Below are 18,006 nucleotides of genomic sequence, written 5' to 3' on the forward strand. Positions count from 1 at the left end.
ACTGCAAACCTGTGCTCCAGAGTTAATCTGGGTCCCAGAATATGCTGGAATTTACATGTCTGCAACCCTATTGCAAAAAACAGGCTCTGCTAATGAGTGCAGAAATATTCCCCCATTTGAAATATAATGTGTTTTAAAAATTACAATGCCAGAATGGTGCCAAGTGCACATGTTCTACCACTTAACTGTTGTGAGTCACTTTGGAGTGGTTCACTGCAGAAATATATGTGTAATTTTCAGTAGATGGAAATACCACTGCCATGTTACATAAATTAAAAATATTTCAGAATTCAGATCTGAGCAGGACATGCTGGCTTCCTACACATTTACTGATAGAATTAATGTTTTCCTGTAAAGCATATTGGAGTAATCAAGGAAGAGCTCTAAAATATTAGGTATTCTCCATCCAAAACTATGAAGAGGTAGTACAACAAAAAAAGTCTTAAATCACAGGGCACCAATGTAAAGGTTGCATATATTAAAATTGTATCCTTATATACATGTTTTCCAAATAGTTTCCAATAATGTTATGGAAGTAATAAAACATACTATTTCTATATTTATGTTATGGTAATGGAAATTCTTCATCAAGGCTTTATGATGATTAAATTTAGCTATTTTTCTAAAGCATTTTTCATGGAAAGTTTTACTCTTTTTGTTAATAAAGTTTATTTTCTGAAGAAAACATATTAAGCAAATTTTTCAGTGAATATTTTACCAATTATTTGTTGGAGCCATTTTCTTTAATTTTCTGATTATTAGATGTTACAAATAAAAAAATGAAGTAATTGTAAGTATTCATTTGGTTGAGCCGAAGTATATTCCTGTAAAATTTTTTGTTACATAATATAACATCTTTTCATATATTTCCATATATTAAAATTTTATTTTCCTATTACCAAAAGTACTTTTCCTTAAAGTAAAGGGGAAAAATGTTTGACAATAAAAGGCCTGGGGGACAAAATGTGCTCTGTCCACACATGCTTGAAGGCACATGCCTGCTTAGTCTCTCCAGCACAAGCAGAATAACTGATGTATATTTGCTTAGCTCCTCATATGTTAAATTATTCATAGGCTTAAGTATTTTCAGGACTGGGCCATGGTTCTGGTAAATGACACGAGTCCTTAAATACTTGGGGTTTGTTTTTCTTTAAATGGGATGTGTAATGTCCATAAATATAGCTCTCGTGATTCTTTAACATATTATGGCACAGAGTCTTACCAGAATGTCTCTTTACATTCTTCATCTTATAATTCATATTAAATTGCACTGAATAATGCAAATATATAGACTTCTGTTGCAAACTGACTAAAAGTCTATCAAAATCTGCACTGTCTGATGCAATCAAAATTTCCTTGCTAAATCTGGTTCCCTCCCAAAGCTATTTATACATTTGCTAATGCCTCTCTTTGTGTTACACCAGATAAGTCACTTTGCATTACAGTTGTGGAGTGTAACGTGTCATAAATGGTGTAAGCAGGTGTGACACAGTGGAAAGCAGTGACTGCAGCATGACATTCTAAAAAGTTGTGCCAAAACACTCTGCAATTATATTCCTACCATTATTTTTCTTCAATACATACATATATTTAACATAGAGTCCTCAGCAGCATCCTTTGAAAATTGATGAAGAAGACCTCCTCTTGATTGCTGATACAAAGATTGTCAGAAACAAGCAGCATTTCAAGCCTGGTATAGAGGGTGAAAGCTGTTAATATGTGTGAGTTCATGTATGATGGATTAGCCATGTTGTTTTTACTGCTTTAGGCCTGGTAGGAAATGTCTTGGATCTTGCACTGGTTGACCTTATTTCACACCTCAGACTAAGACATGCCTGCATAAACCCTTGTATACTGGTGTAACAGGATTTCTCCTTACACAGATAATAACTCTTAACACAATTTCCTATTGCAAACAAGTTTTATGTCAATGTGATCTGTTGGGTACATGTAGTGTGCTACATGGCAGTGAAGCCCTCATAGATTTCCCTGCATGGCCATGTGCATTGTCACAGAATTGTAGATGAATTTCCATTTTCTCTCACTGTAATTAATTTAATTAAAATTAATTCCCTTGAAAAAAAATTCTGGAACTCGTGGTATGGCCTGAAGCAATGTAATTACCCACTCTAATGATTGTGGAGCACCTCAAACCCAGCAGGAAGAAGCCTGCATGAAACACACATTTCTCTAGCCCTTGACTCCCTGGCCTTAATTCATAGCCTGCCATGGGTAGAGTCCCACACTGCTGTGTTTGTGTCCATTATGAACAGAGTGGTTAGTGGTTTTCACAAGGAAAAGAGATGAAGGGTGTTAGGTAAGGACTATCCTGGGTTTAGTAATAATCACTTTAAAACAATATTTTTTTGGATAACATCCAGAATTAAGACCACTATTTTTACAAGCTATTTCTACATGAAAGGGTTTTCATAGTTGTATAAAATACGGTAGTCTTTTTTAAAGGTTTGTTTAGTAATAATCACTTTAAAACAATATTTTTTTGGATAACATCCAGAATTAAGACCACTATTTTTACAAGCTATTTCTACATGAAAGGGTTTTCGTAGTTGTATAAAATACAGTAGTCTTTTTTAAAGGTTTGTTCACATTGGATGGGACCATAGAAGAATTTTAAGAGGAGGTTCTGCACTGTTCTGTGAAATGCAATTGTTTGTATCTCAAAACAGAACAGCTGAAAGATCTGGTTTTGTTAGAATGGGAAACAGCTATTTCATGTGGGAGATGTTAATTGCTGATCAGAGAGTAGGAGACTAGGACAGAGGTAGTAAATTAGTTTTGGCATAGCTGATATTAGAAAGGTGTTTGGATCAACTGAGTGACACACTGTGATTGTCAAATGTGAGCAACATGAAAGGTCATATTGTATTGATAAAATAAGCTTGAAATGATGAAAATTTATACATTATTCACCTGTTGTTTCTGATAACACTGATTATAACATCCCATTGAGAACATGAAAAAAAGTTTCTGTTGCTTAGATGAAAAGTGTTTTAAATTGTTTTTTAAAAGATCTAAAGGGGAAACTTTTAGCAAAAGAAATGTTGTACAACACAACTTTTATTATCCAGTTACAAAGGTAGCAGATTATTTTTTTCTTTCAGAAATGCTACAGCTTCAGGAAATTTTAATGAGTCATAGGATCAAGAGTTGCTTAAAATAAGGTGATATCATGTGACAATCAAGTAGTTCTCTTTGTACCACATTCTCCCTCAATAAACATTTTAGGCCTCTGGAGTAGGAGAAAAGAAGAGAAAGGGAGAGAGACAAAAAATATATGTTGCTGCCTGGAATAAACTATTAATATAGATAAAATATCATTACACAGGCAACAGGGAATATGCAATCCAAAGGAGATAAAATAGCTGCTATATTTATCAGCATTCTCTAGTGTTTTAAAATTTCTTAGCAAAGTCACTGCTGATAAAATGTGCAAGACTGACAGCACAAGAATATGAAGTCCTTTGTCTGTCTCCTGGAAAAGTACTGAGTAGGCAGCAAAGTCCTGGTTCTCTTTTCCTATAAAATTATTTGTCATTTTGTCACTGTTGAATTTACTGCGTGGTTTGCCTTTGATTGACAACAATAATTCACAGAGTATATGCCTTCCTGCACTGTAGGCCCATTGTATGTCAAATGAGCAAGGAAGGCAACATTAAAAATAAAAAAGTGCCTGCTTTCTGTAGCTCTTTGTGTATTCCAGCACTGGACCAGAGAAGGAGCCTGATGCTCTGAGGAACTCACTGAGCAAGCACAAATCAGGTCCCCAGCCCATGGGCAGTGACAGAAACTGGCCCTTGACTGCAATTCAGAGCCAAGGACAGGGGTCCTGAGGCTGGGATCCCTGGAAGACAGCATGGCAGGCAGGCTGCTGGAGGTCTGGAAGCCAGCAGAATGCTTACCAAAATAGAGTGGAAGTGGTGGCAGCAGTAAGAGATGCCATTTAGTCCTTGGAGTCTATCCAGATACTTCCTCAGGATCCTACGGCACCCACAGTTTTGTCATGGGGACGTTTTTCTCCAAGGAACTGGGCTGAAACTGCAAAGAGATCCCATAGATCAGGAGAGAGGTGATAACAGTCCCCATGGCCTATGCCAAAAGTTTAATAGGCATCTTAAATATTTCTACCATAGATGCTGATCTCCTGCCAGCTGGTGCACAGAGTGCAGTGTGTGCCAGCTGGGCTGGCTGCAACAGACAGTTACATCCCAGCATATATATGTATATATATTTTTTACCCACTTCATGGTATTTTGCCTCAATTGCCAGCATTTCTGGAGTACACAATTCATCTGCCAACATTCCTGCTCCTTTGTGTGGTGTGAAGAAAATATACACACTTTTGTTAATATTCTAATTTCACACTCCAGAAGCAAATTCTTGTCACTAGTGATGCCCTAAAGGTTAAAAGCAATTGTAAGGAGTTGATGAGGTTTTGTTTCAAACCTGTAGAGAAGAATGCCAAATGCAGAAAAAGGGGAGTAAAAAGCATTGGGCTGTGGGTTAGCAAGTGCCAGAAGTGATAGGCTGCAGTTGTCAACCAAACCCTATAGATGCTTCAAGTGGAGCAGATGGCAAATTTCAATACATTCCACATTATGAGAAATGTGCTTCTTCTTTTTTTTTTTTTAATGAGTTGCTAAAATCTGCAATGAAAAATCGCAATAAGCAAATAAATCATCTGCCTGGATTTTCTGTCACCAGAGGAGCAGGAATGATTTGGCAGCACACTGAAGCTGCACAGTAGCTGTTGCAAACTACTGATATTTTTTTATAAGAGTTCAGAATGGACCACATGTCTTAAAAGTTCAACAAAGCTTGAATGAAATCCCAAGACGTAAACTATACTTAGGCAGAATTTTCTTGCCTCAGGGACCCTTCAACATCAACGTGCTGATTGCTCCTGCAGCCTCTGACACTATTCCATCTGCTCCATCTGCTGTCGTCCAGTTAACACTGGGGGAGGTTACAGCTGTGCTCTAGTCTGCTAAAAGTCTGAATATAAGACTACTCAGAGCAACATGCAGGAGAATGCTCCTTCTGTATTAAGCACCAGAAAAAAAAATGAGCAACAAACAAACAAAAACACACCCTAAAAACAAACAAAACCAAACTGTAGTTGCTCCCTGAACTTCTTTCCCTGTCAGGTGAAGATTATGATACTGCCTGAAATCATAAAGCCTTCTCTCATTGCTGGGAGAAATATCTGGGAAGGTAGCCCTTCTTGTTTTCCTTTTCTAGGAGCCTAAACCCTCTGATTCTTCAATACTGCCACCAAAACCTACTTCCACCCTATTTTTATTTATTTGGAAAGGGCAATGGAGAGAAAAAGTCTTGCTCTGGTTTCTGTTTTAATGTTCCATTCAGGATAGGACCAGACAGGTGATTAGATTAAGGGCTGAATTTATTTGAAGGCTGAGTTGAGGCAGTGGCATCCTGCCCCCCTCTCTCTGGTGTGATGTGTGCTCTGCTGTCCCTGTCACTGCTGACTCCCTTCTGTGGACCTTCCTCCCTGAGACACTGGGTGAGTCTGTCCAAGCCCAGTGCAAAAAATAAACTGGAAGTTCAGGGCTGACTGTGTGCTGAGACTGCTTAACCTCCAGACACAGAGACAAGTAACACTTTAAAAATTTTACTTCTGGTTTTTATAACAGACCCTAAAGCCTTTGGATCTCCAGCTTTGTACCAAAGTGTCTGAACAATCACTGAACATCAGTAAATTAAAACCACAACCTCACAGCCCAGCAAACCAGTGCCACCCCCATTCACTGCAGAAACATTGGGTGGGGTGTTTCAGACCAACACTCTCTAAGCATTTGCTAATACTTCAATATTGTGCCGTGCTTAAATGATCTTTATACAGCTGACCCTAAGTGCTCTTCCAGTATTCTGCACTTCTGTAAACTCTCTGATATTTTAAGATATACACTCAGCATGTTTTCTGAACCCACAGTGACTTATCTCCAGCCCCTTCTCTCACTTACAAGGAATGTCCTTTCCAGCTGATGGTTTTCATTTCAGCTGCTAAAAGAAAAGAAAAAAAAACCAAACCAAAACAAAAGCAAACATAACAAAAATGCTTTGGCTTTGTCTCCCACATATATCCTAACCTGCTTTTAAAGGGTCTGAAGGAGGTGAATAGTCGAGGGAGGATGGAAAAAGAGCTAATTGAAACATGGAGGTTATAAGCCAAATTTTAATCTTACAACCATGACACTGGCTTAGTTGAAAGCATAAAAGAATACTTGAATCTCTTTTTAATGCCATCACAAAAAATTATCTCCAGAAAGGAAAAATAGCTTTTAGTTACTACAGAGTGTCATGAGTGTGACTATAGTGAATTAGGAAATATGTGAGGGAAAAAAAATCTCTTTTATGAAAAAAATTTACCTTGAAGACGTTTTATGAGTGAGAGAGTGAAGGTTCTTGCAAAGGTGCACTGAGGACTTTAGCATGAGTCTGCAGTCTTGGGAGCAGATAGCTGAGAGGGAGCAATCACAGATATGGGTACATGTTAAGACTATCTTCATGATGCCAAAAGTTTAGGTGAGATTAGAATCAGTCCCTTTAGCTTCAAAGCATTTTGCTGAGCAGTTTTGGATCAGACCATATAGACTTATACCTTAATAAAAATCCACATATGTTATCTAATTCTTCAGGAGGAAGCACAGATATGTGATAAAAGCAGAGCTACAGTATTACAGGCTGCTAAATGCATTCCCTAGATCTGGAGGAGTTTAGCTCACAAGAAAAAGGCTTTGCATTCCAAGTAAATGAGATCTTGCAGCTCTGTAGGGAATAGCTTTAATTGGAAAGTCACATTCCTTGCCTCCCATGTAAATAAATCAAGGTACTTGAATTTGGTCATGGCCTTTGTCTAGTTTGAGGACAACACCAGCCCAAAGTAATGCTGTGAAGGTTAGAAATAGCTCAGTGGAATAAGTCTTCACATTATTACATATATAACACCACAGGCAACACAGAGGGGTCTCAAACTGAGATTGAAGTGTACCCCATTGTGTGTAGAACATATTAATGCAATAAAAAATAAATGCACTGGTAATTCTGTATTTGATTGGGAGTCAAATTCTCATAGGTTATAAAACAAGCTACAAGCAAGCTAGGAGAAAAATCACCCCTCTTAGCTAAACTAAAAATGTGCTGAGGCAGTTTTTATTATTTCTTAAGGAATTACATTTAAACATGCAAATACAAAAATATCACTTGCCCCTATTGAAAGAAATGGTGATGTTTCTGTTGTCCTTGGTATTTTCTTACTCCACTAAAAAATACATCTGGAAGCTCTCCAATCACTTTAGAAAACAAGGACTAATGTCTTTAGATTATCATTGTACATGGAAATCTATTTTTCTTATTTATTGCTTGCAATGCTTGGGTTCCACAATATAAAGGGCTGTACAAAGCCAGCAAAATACCTTCCCAAGTTTAAGATAAGCAGCATAGTAGGGACTAGGACAGATTTTTTTTTTAAATCATTCTTTGGAAACATGGAAGAAGATATCTTAACTCCCACAGATACTCTCCTTTATCATTCCAGCTGTTTTGCTGTTTGCTATGTAGATATGTCCTTGGTGGCACCATGGGGAAATAAATGATTTTGCCATATCTCCATTCCCAAAATATCCTAAATGCATTAGGGAAAATCATTAATAAAGTGACACTTTGAATCTTCTTTGTTACATTTATAAGAGGAACTCAGTTAAGCTACTGTCAAACTAGTTTATACACTGGAAAATGCCATGTTTTCCTTAGTTACATTTTCTCTTTGAGTGCCCATGGCTATACATTGACATATAAATGTTTTACTTAAAGAAACACTTCCAGAAGTTTATGTTACATTTCCCAGGAGTATGAGCTATCCTATTAAATCATGACTCATTTCACTTAGCTTTATAAACTTTAGGCATGAAGCCTAAATGAGTGCTCCAACCCTTCTCCATAGCAAGCAGACAGAGGCTGACTCCAGCACGGTGTGCAGAACTTTCACAGGAACGTGCACCTAAATCTCACATACCTAAATATAAATGAGCATCATCCCTGTTACTGGTGCAATGGAAAACCCTGTCTGGATTAGGAGCACGAAGCCTCCTGCTATGATGGCAGCAGCCACAGGGCTGCTGTCAAATAGCAAACATTTTCCTTGATCCTAAGAAACACAGCCACCTGAATTTCTGAAATCAGAAATTATTTCTCTGAGGAACCCTCAATAAGCAGCATCTCCCCGCTCATAAGCACTGAGTCTATGTGTGAAAGAACAGGAACTTTATTATGGAAATTAGAAAAACCACATGAATTATAAGTAAGTGTACTCTGGTAGCTTTGTCAGCACCTCATAATCAAAATGCCTTTCCATTCTGGTGCTCATGTAACAGGAAAGCACCCTTAACTGTAATTTATTTCTTTTTTAGGGTCTGTCTACACTACCAGACAATTTAGTTCTGAGTCCATGGCAGGCACTGGATCCTTACTGTGTGCATTGTGCAGATGTTAGGTTATATTTGGGATTTCTTTGGCAGTAACCAGCCAGTGCAAGTGACACAAATCTTACACACAGTCTGTGTCAGGGACCCATCACACCTACAGGGCTGCACCTTTACCCTCAATGGTCTTTAGAGACAGAAAGTCCTTTGGACTCCAGGACTTGCAAAATGTTCCAATGCAATGAAAATTCAGTTAAGTGCCCTGCAACACAACTCAATCTATGTTCAAACTGAATTTCATCTAAAAAAACCCCACAACAACTCTCAGAAAATAAAAAGATTAAATCACCGTGTCTCAGGGCAATGTGATTACTCCCTAGACAACAATACCCCTAAGCCAATTTGCAAGGGACTAGCCCTAGTCCCAAAAATGATCAGCAAAAGTGTTTTCCACTCCTTACCAGTTAGCTTAGGGCTATGGCTAACTCCTTGGGTGGGATGCATTTAGCAGTAGGGGTGCAACCTGAGGATATTAAACCCTGTTTGCAATGTGTTGGCAGTGCATTTCCAGCGTCCTGAGGTACAGACACACAGAGCTGTCCTCAGTTCTTTACACTGTGCTGCTCCGTGGTGTTACTTTTACTGTTGGCTCCATTAAAAAGCTGAGAAATTTACCAAGCAATGGTGCTCGTTCTCCATCAAATGATCATTTTGGCTATCAAAATCCTCACAGATGTGCATCAATAGCGTACAGAACTTTTAGGCAGAGGTAATAAGAATGTTTTGCTTCCCAAAAGCAAAAATAATTCTCCTTTTCTCTTATTTCACTTATGGTCAGTTATGAATTTTACCCTATTTACGATAGGGTTAAATTTAACCCTATTTATGATAGTTCCCAAAGTGTCTTGGAGACGATCAGGAATAAAATTCCTCAAAGCAAGATCTCTTTGGAACCTATTCAAAGTCTCTCACTCATACTGGGATGTGACAGAAAATACCTACTATATGGAGTTTTAACTAGAGGAGCTATGGTGATAAAAATCTGATGAACAAGGTTTTATTCACTGAAAAATTCTGTTTCAGAAACCATGGGATGTTTTAGATAAAACCTTTAATTTCAATGACATTTCTAACAGAGTTTTAAATAGTATTAAATGTTCTTTATTTTTGTTTCAATAGAACCATAGAATGGTTTGGGTTAGAAGAGACCTTAAAGCTCCTCTCCCTCTAATGCCCCTGCTCTGGGCAGGGACATGTCCCACCTAGACCACATTGTTCAAAGCCCCATCCCACCTGTCCTTGAACACTTCCAGAGGTGGGGCATCCACCAATTCTCTAGAAAAACTGCTCAGGTGTTTCATCACCCGCTAAGTTAAAACATTTTTTTAAGGGCAGACGGCTTTAAAATAAAGTTTCCAGAGAAGAGAAATCTCACACCATCCCAATCTTACCAGTTTGATGCCAGTGTATATTTTTAGTTGGCTTTCTTTTAGTCATTATATTTTAATTTCACTGAAACTTCAATTATTTAAATTTTTTTAAAGATTGATTTTAAACTGTATCATTGCATGCTACGTTTACAGCAACACAAACCATCTTGACACCAACAAAATAAAACATTCTGATGAATTGTAAAATTCTCTAAAATTATATGTTTTCAAATTCTTCTTTCTCATAAATTTAGAAATTGATGCAGTCTACTGAGTTTTAGGAGAAGTAGGAAAGTGTCAGACTCTTTCACTGGAAGAAAATTGCTAACAGTGATCCAACTAGGCAGAGAAAGCAGTGTGCTGTCTGGTTACCCACTGTGGGAGCCCATTCCCTCACAGAGTTCCTGCTTCCCAGCTGCAGGGGGAAGAGAATTGGGTTGCCTTGCTGAAGTCAGGGCTGTGCAATATACCAGTGTCCCAGTGCACACTCCTGTCACTCACCATGGATCTGTAACCAGAAGGTTTAATCAAGTGTAACTAAAGGGTACAGCACCTTCTTTGGCAACTGTCCAGACTGGGAATGCTGAAGGGAGGTGAGCTTCATATAGAAACTACTAGTGAGAAACCATCCCTGTAGCCATTGGGATGGGAAGCATTTTAGAAGCATAATCAGAACTGTTAAAGGGTAGTGAGTTTTGGAGGACATTCAGCTCTGTGCTGAGGTACCACATTATGCTGAAAATTGTCCCTTAGATTTTGGAAGCCACATAGAACAGGAAAAAAGACAATCAGGAGGAAGAACTTCTGGGATGGGAATTTGAAACACAGGGAGATGGAGGTTATAGCTGAGGTTTCTTTCAGTAATAGGAACTGTTCATGACTCACCTCAGAAGAAGCTGAGGGGAACACAGCCCTGTGTCCCCAAGCACTGTGGCACAGGAATGACCCTCAGTGCAGCAGGTAGGTGCACATCTGGGCAGGAGTGCTGTCCTTGGGCTCAAGGACACCGTACTGCAAGTCATTATGTGAGTGTAGAGACGCATGAGCCATCAGGAATGCTGCCCTACAGCTTCTCTGAACCAGTTTTAGGCAGAGAAGATATTTCTCAGTGTTATTATCCCATTAGTGAAAGATGCCGCTGCCTGAATTAAGGTGCAAACAAGACCATGTGCCAAAGTCAGCAATTCAGATTTTATTTAACAGTAAGTGTGAGGTACAGAGAGAGATGGAAATAGAAAAGAGGGACAGGGAGAGGGGGAGAAAAAGAGGGAGAGAGGGAGAGAGATCAGGCAGAAGAGGGTGACCCCTTGTGAACAGTGTTCCATTGGTCTTTGTTCATCCTGGGCTTCTCCATGTGGGGTGGGGGCCAGGGTTGTTCTTCTGCAGGTCCCACCTTTATCCAGTCCAGGTTCCACAGGGCACTGATGCCATTCCCATAACTTGGGGGGATATGTGTATGAGCAGCTGCCTCCTTTCCCACAGTTTGTCACAGTGGGAATTTTTGTCTGGATGCCTTAGCTCAGTTGGTCAGAGCAAGGTGTTAACAATGCTGAAGTTGTGGTTTGATCCCCATATGGACTGTTCATTTAAGAGCTAGACTTGGTGATACTTGGTGATACATCAGAATATTCTGTGATTCTTTGATTAGCCAGGATGTGCTAACCAGATCTTACCAACAGGGCTGAAATGAGCACTTTCCTGTTGCAAATTCCTCCCTTCCATGCTTATCTCAAGCAATTGAGCTGTGGTGGCTCCTTTAATCCTAATTAAGTTGGCAAGTTACCTCTGTGGCCTTGACACTGCTTTGAGACAGACAGATGTATATTTTAAGTCCTTACATTTAATTCTTGTGATGAATTTTTACATGTTGCTACTAAATGTAGGAAAATGTCTGTTTGGCTCCACCTCAGAGGAGCCAGCATTCCAGGTGGTCCCTGTGGCACACCAAGTCTGATGGCTTGTAAAGTGCTCTAGAATTCCTTCAGAGGAAAAAGTGGATATTTAAGTCAAAAATTGTGATTATTTCTCCCATCTTTCTTTTTCTACCTAATGTAAGCCTTCTGAAATAGAAGTAATTTAATAAATCTTGATTAAGATAACATCTAGGCTTCTAAAATTTTTCTCCTGCTAGTTAATCACTCTAGGCAATAGAAAAAAAAAAAGGAGTTATATTCTCTCAAAAGAAAGTGCACTTTCTTCACAATTCTTATTGTTCCTGCCTGAAAGAATCCTACTAATCTTAAAATAAAGCACATTGGGGATCCATAAACCTTCAAAGTATGTAATATATTTCAGAAATACTGTTCATAAGCTCTGTTTTTTTGAAAAGCAATATTTGTAAGCACAAGATCATTCTGCACATCGCTCCTAACTCCCTCTAGCACTCACAACAAAATCCAAAGGCAGAATCTAAAAATCTGTGCAAACATCAACCTAAGATTGATCTCTGCCATGAATTCAGCAGAACAGAAATATTGCAATTCCTTTTCCTTCTATTCCTGTGGTTCAGTGATCCAATTTATGTAGCCTATTTTAAGATGATCAGCAAAGGAAGTTTTTCTTCTGGTTTTAGAGAAAATTCATAGTAGAATACAGCAACAACTCTGTGGATACATGCCATGGCTGTGTTTTAAAAATGCATGGGCTATAAAGAAGACTGTAAATTTTGTCTACTGGTTATATCATGGGGAAAGGCTGGCAAATTGAAAACACTTCATTGTGAGTTTATTCTGTAGAAATATTCCTTTGCTGGGCATTGAGGCTTCTCCTGTGCTTTGAGACCCACAGTAGAGAAAGACCCTCTATAAATACAAAGCCTTCTCTACTGTGCTCATTTTAAAATAAAATCCTGAGGATGATTTCTGCCTCATTTGCTGTACCATGGGAGAATGTGCTAAGGAGGTTCAGGAAGGGGCCAGTCCTTGCTTGACTTCAGTGCTATGGTTTTATTCTCTTCTGCTTTGTCCTTTGAAATGCAGCATGTTGTGGCATGGCCTGGGAAAGGCACAGCCTGCTCCCTCCTCTTTGTGAACCTGCACGGGTGGGAACTGATGCTGAGGAAATTTCACTTTCATAGGGAAGTTTCATGGAAGCAAAGAGAGAATAGAGATCTCTGGTTGGAGGTGTCAAACCACACCTTTGGGCTCTGCAGCAGGAATACTCTGGCATGTGTAGGACTGCTATGAGCCATCAAAGCAGGCAGCCTTTGAAGAGCAGTGAGGGAAAAGCTGTCTCTGCTATCAGGAGCACAGGCTGCCTTCACACCACAGCAGCTCATGCACCCTCTACACTGCAATGGATGTTAGCTGAAGGATCCAACCCTGCTGCCACTCATTTCCAGATTGCTGTTGAATCCAGCACCAAGTTTTGAATTGTGATGGAAATAGCCGTCACAGAAAAAGTAGTCATTTCTTCCTGGAACTTTAATCAGCTCAGTCATAATTACAGCACATCTGTTGTTACTAGATTATTTGCTAACACACACATGCCTGCACACTCTCTGATAGAGCAAGGACACGCTGGCATTTCTCTGAGATGTTGACAGACAGACAATGTGTGCAGGCTGAGGCACTCTTAACTCCATTGTTGTTTTAACTCCCTGCATTATCATCAAGGACTGAGAACAGGGAAGGTCAAGCCCACAGGTTATTCAGGCTTAAAGCTGCTCTGATTTAGAATGTTCTTTTAATGCTTCATTGTGGAAACAAAAGAAAATTCCTGCAACAGTGTTGGACTGGCCACTATGTATCATTTTGTCCATTTAAAATACTGATTTAATTCAAGATGTTAGATGCGGATTGCTCGCTGATGAATTCTATTCCTATGTACCTCATCCTAAGGCTTCTGCTCTGTGCTCAATTTGCAGTGAGTAGGCAGATTACCTTTTATTATTTACTCTAACTCAGAGGTTTTTATTATCAGATGCCAGTGTGGCTGGGTTGTTTTGTGCTTTACACAAATACTGAAACATTGCTGCATGGAAATTCAATCAAAGTGCAATGTCACCAAGAAAACTTCTCTAATTTTACACTCAGCTTATATTATTCAGTTATTTCATTATATATTATAAATATACAACCCCTTACAGATCAGATAAGGGTATCTGGGGAAACCCTTAGATATTCTGATTCTGAATGCCTGTAAGATAGTACCTGGATTTCTATGTTAGGCTTCCTAAAGCAAACAATACTCAATTTGAGCAAAAAAAATTGAGACAAAGTGTCAAGTACCACAAATTTGTTGTAAATGTTCTCTGCAACTCATTTCTGTATAGCACTTTCAGTCAGGAGCCTGAGGAGGCCAATTTAGACTCAACTGAATGCTAAAGAAGTGACTAGAAAATTGCAAACCTCTCATTCATCTGCTGTGCTTACTTTCCCACTGAAACCATCTTCCAGATTCTTCATATGCTCATAACTTAAAACAGATCTGGAAACAGGGAAATACTACAAGTCCAGTGATGAATGTGCTCCCAGGTGTGCTCAGATCATCTGAACTTCTCTGTTTACAAAGAAATCAGGAGCATTGTTTAACAAAATATAAATCAGTGCTGCCTTTCCCCTTGATAACTCTAAAAAGACAAAGCCCATTTTGTATGACCACCATAATCATGAGCTTATTCCTTATGGAAAGTAAATGCCTGGCCTGTGTTTGGCACTGATCCCTTTCCAAGGTGATAAAGGGTAAAGCTACTTAAGGGATTGATCTACTAGACAGAAAATCAGCTCTTGTCTGCCTGCCAGAAGAAGTTCTGTTAGCAAAACTCTGCACATCCTAGCTGGAGACAATGATTTAAAATTAAACCTGCATAAATAATAGAGGATTCATTCTGGGATAAACCAGAATGTGTTGCTTGACCTCAGAATAAAGGAGGAAATGCTTCATTTATGGGTGTAAAGCCTTTAATAGAAAACTTTTTTTTCTAATTGATGCTAATTTAAGTTTGAAAACCTATGCTTAACAAAGTCAATCATTTCATAAGAGCAAAAAAAAAAAATTCTTACATGAAAATTCATTTTCACATTTTTGATTTTCTGTTGTTTAAATAGACCCTATCTACTGAAGTATTCAAAATAGCATTTCTGCTGAGTGCATTATTGGGTGGAGAAAATAGATTGTCATGTACTCTGATTCATTGCTGGCAAAAAGCTTACACAGGCAGAGGAGAGAAGGGGATTCACAGTGGGGTTTTCTTCTACTTAGCTTTCATGGATCTGGGGTTGCTTGAGGTGGCCAAGTTCACCTGGGTTATGGCTGGGTGACAGAGAGCAGGTGCCTGAGCTCGTCCTGCCACTCAGAGCTGTGACTGCTCCCTGCTTCCAGACACTTCCATGGAGCAGCATCCTTAGGGGCCACTGGGCTGTGGCTGAGTCCAGCATGGACAATTCACGTGGGAGCAGCAGAGTGGCTGAGAACCTGTCAGAGAACCAGTGTTTTAAGCCCAACTCTATAAGCACTTCTGCTTAAATCTAACTGTAAGAATGCAAAACCTGTCAAGAACCTTTCCCAGCTGTAGAACCAGCTGGTGGTATCACACCCATTATTTCCTGTGGGATTCTGTTGCTTTCCTAAATGATAGTTGATATGCTTCAGTTAAAAGAACAACCAAAAAAGAATGGTCAGAACAGCCTGATTTTTCAGCCTGATTTTTCCTGAAACTATTTCATTTTGTGCTTTGCTTAGTATATCTTTAATTTGAAAAATGCTAATGTTCCACCATATTGAGCATTACTGCTTTTAACAGCCTAATGAATTAGGCTTTGACACACATTCTGATAACTGTCCAACACATCATCTTTCCTCTTTATATCCCATTACTCCTAATTACTGTTTTGTGCATCAAATACTCAACATCTCTGTGGTTTAAAAAGGCAATTAATATTACACATTACTGCCAACACTTCTTTTTAACTTTTTGTCTCTCTATGCATCTGAAAGCATTTCTGTTACTGGGTGTCAAGTCACTGCATGGGAATTTGCACTACTGAACACTAGCAGAAAGGACAAAGTAATGAAGACATTCAACATAACACATCAAGTTCTCTGCCAACCTGCTGCAGGACTTCAGACTTTGTGATATCACACAGTCCATAACAAATTTTACACCTGCATACGTGAGCAGCAGCAATAAGATGTGAGTTTAAAGTGTGGTACAGCAGTCTGGCCTTTTAAAGTTCATTGAAACCAGCTGAGTTCTCTAAAACAAAACAGCTGAGCATTTGTTCATGCCCTGTGTTACAGAGGAAAATAATCAATTTTTTATGGAGACTAATTAAGTTCCCAGGACACTCTTGAGATTGCTTAATATTTAATAAGATTAGCATTTTGTTTATTGAATATTTATATCAATATTTACACTAATTATACTTAACAGTTATTAAATAGCCTTTGAACAATTATTTGTGCAGCTAGTAGGTAGAGTTCTTTTAATAACCTGGGAAGGAGCAAGGTATGGAGCTTTGTACATTATTGCTCCCACAGCAGAGACACCGTGTAAAAAGTGCAGTTTATTGCTGCAAGAAATCTTGTTGACCAAATGTGGAATGCAGTTTTCATTAAAGCCAGAAATGAAACTTCTAACAGCAGGTCCTGGGTAGCATCCTCTGTGAATTGGTATTGATCTTGGATACCCCATAACCCTCTGCATCTCTGGCTAGTCTGTAATGCACAGACATTTTCAGTCACCAGGATCTAAATCAGTTCTGCAAGGCAATTTACAAAAAGCTAGTGGGGTCTGGTTTATTAATTATATGTCATCTAAAAAGTACTGGCATGATTGCTAAAGGCACATCTGGATAAGGCACAGGGCAGGTTCAAGGTGTTTCATCAGTCCTTGTGCACAGGGAGAGCCATGAGGGAGGAGTGGGAGCAGCATTTGGAGACAGGGGTGCTACCAGACCTTAACAGGAGTTCCTCTGGCCAGCAGGACCTTGCCACTTTTCCAGCTGAGCTGGAAAATTTCCAGAACAATGTCTCCAGAACAATGTCTCCAGAACAATGAATATGGATGGTAGTTCTGGTTTTCATAACTACTCTTCATAAACCCCTCAGTGATCATTCATAGATACCCTGGGTTTGGAGACCACAGCTAAAAGAAACAAACCAGAAAACAAAAACAAAAAGAAAACCCACACTAAAAAACCCCTAAGACTGATGCAGCCAACTGTTGAAAGCAAGCTGGCTTGGACTGGGGCTAGAGATGCAGAGCTGTGAACCACACAACCCTGCCTCAGAGACAGGAATTATCCCAGAGATACTGAGCACCCTTAAAAGGGTCCTGAAGCCCTCTTGGCCTCCAGCTCTCCATCCACCCCATTTCACACTCACAGAATGTTCCAGGGGCAAGGGGGCTCCCACAGATCTGCTTTCTCAAGGCCTGTGTGTTATCAGGGTATACTGCTGGAAAACAAAAATACAGATGTGACAAATGGGAAAAGTCAAGCCCTAGCTGCCCAAAGAGATCTGGGAAGGAGGGAGGCTGCACCTCTTTCCCTGCCAAAGCAGGGCATTCACTGGCAAAGATGGAGGAGTCAATCACAAGCTCTAAAACCTGCTCCTGTTGTCTGCATTTGCTGCATCTGCTACCTCAGGTCCTGCTCAGTGGCTGCAGCAGTTCAGTGCTAATGCAGAAATGATGAAGTGCAGACAAGGGTGGATAAGCAGAAGTGGTTTTGGATGGTGGAGCACACTCAGCTTATGCCTACAAGCAGGTTTGATGGCAGGCTACTGTGCTGGAATGTTAATCAGCATATTTGCTTCTGTAATATTTGCAAAAGCATCCAACAGATTCTGTCTTTATTTCCAGCATCCAATGCAAATTGAGAATGGTTATATTAATAAAACTGAGCTCAGGACAATCTGATGCATTCACTGAGTTTCTACATAACAATTAACTGATATCTTTTGCTAATAGACCTTATATATTTTAACATTCTTGTCTACTATCCATCATTGGCCAATATATTTCTTTAATATGAGACTATTTGAATTTGCCAATTAGATGTTTTTCTGTATTTGCACAAGCTATGTCAATTTCTGAAATAATAAGAGCAGTGTTCCCCATGGTGAGATGCTTGTCTGTGTCTGTGACAAAAAAATTAGAAATATGTTTGCACTTA

The sequence above is a fragment of the Haemorhous mexicanus genome, chromosome 5, assembly GCF_027477595.1.
Source record: "Haemorhous mexicanus isolate bHaeMex1 chromosome 5, bHaeMex1.pri, whole genome shotgun sequence".
Taxonomy (NCBI): domain Eukaryota; kingdom Metazoa; phylum Chordata; class Aves; order Passeriformes; family Fringillidae; genus Haemorhous; species Haemorhous mexicanus.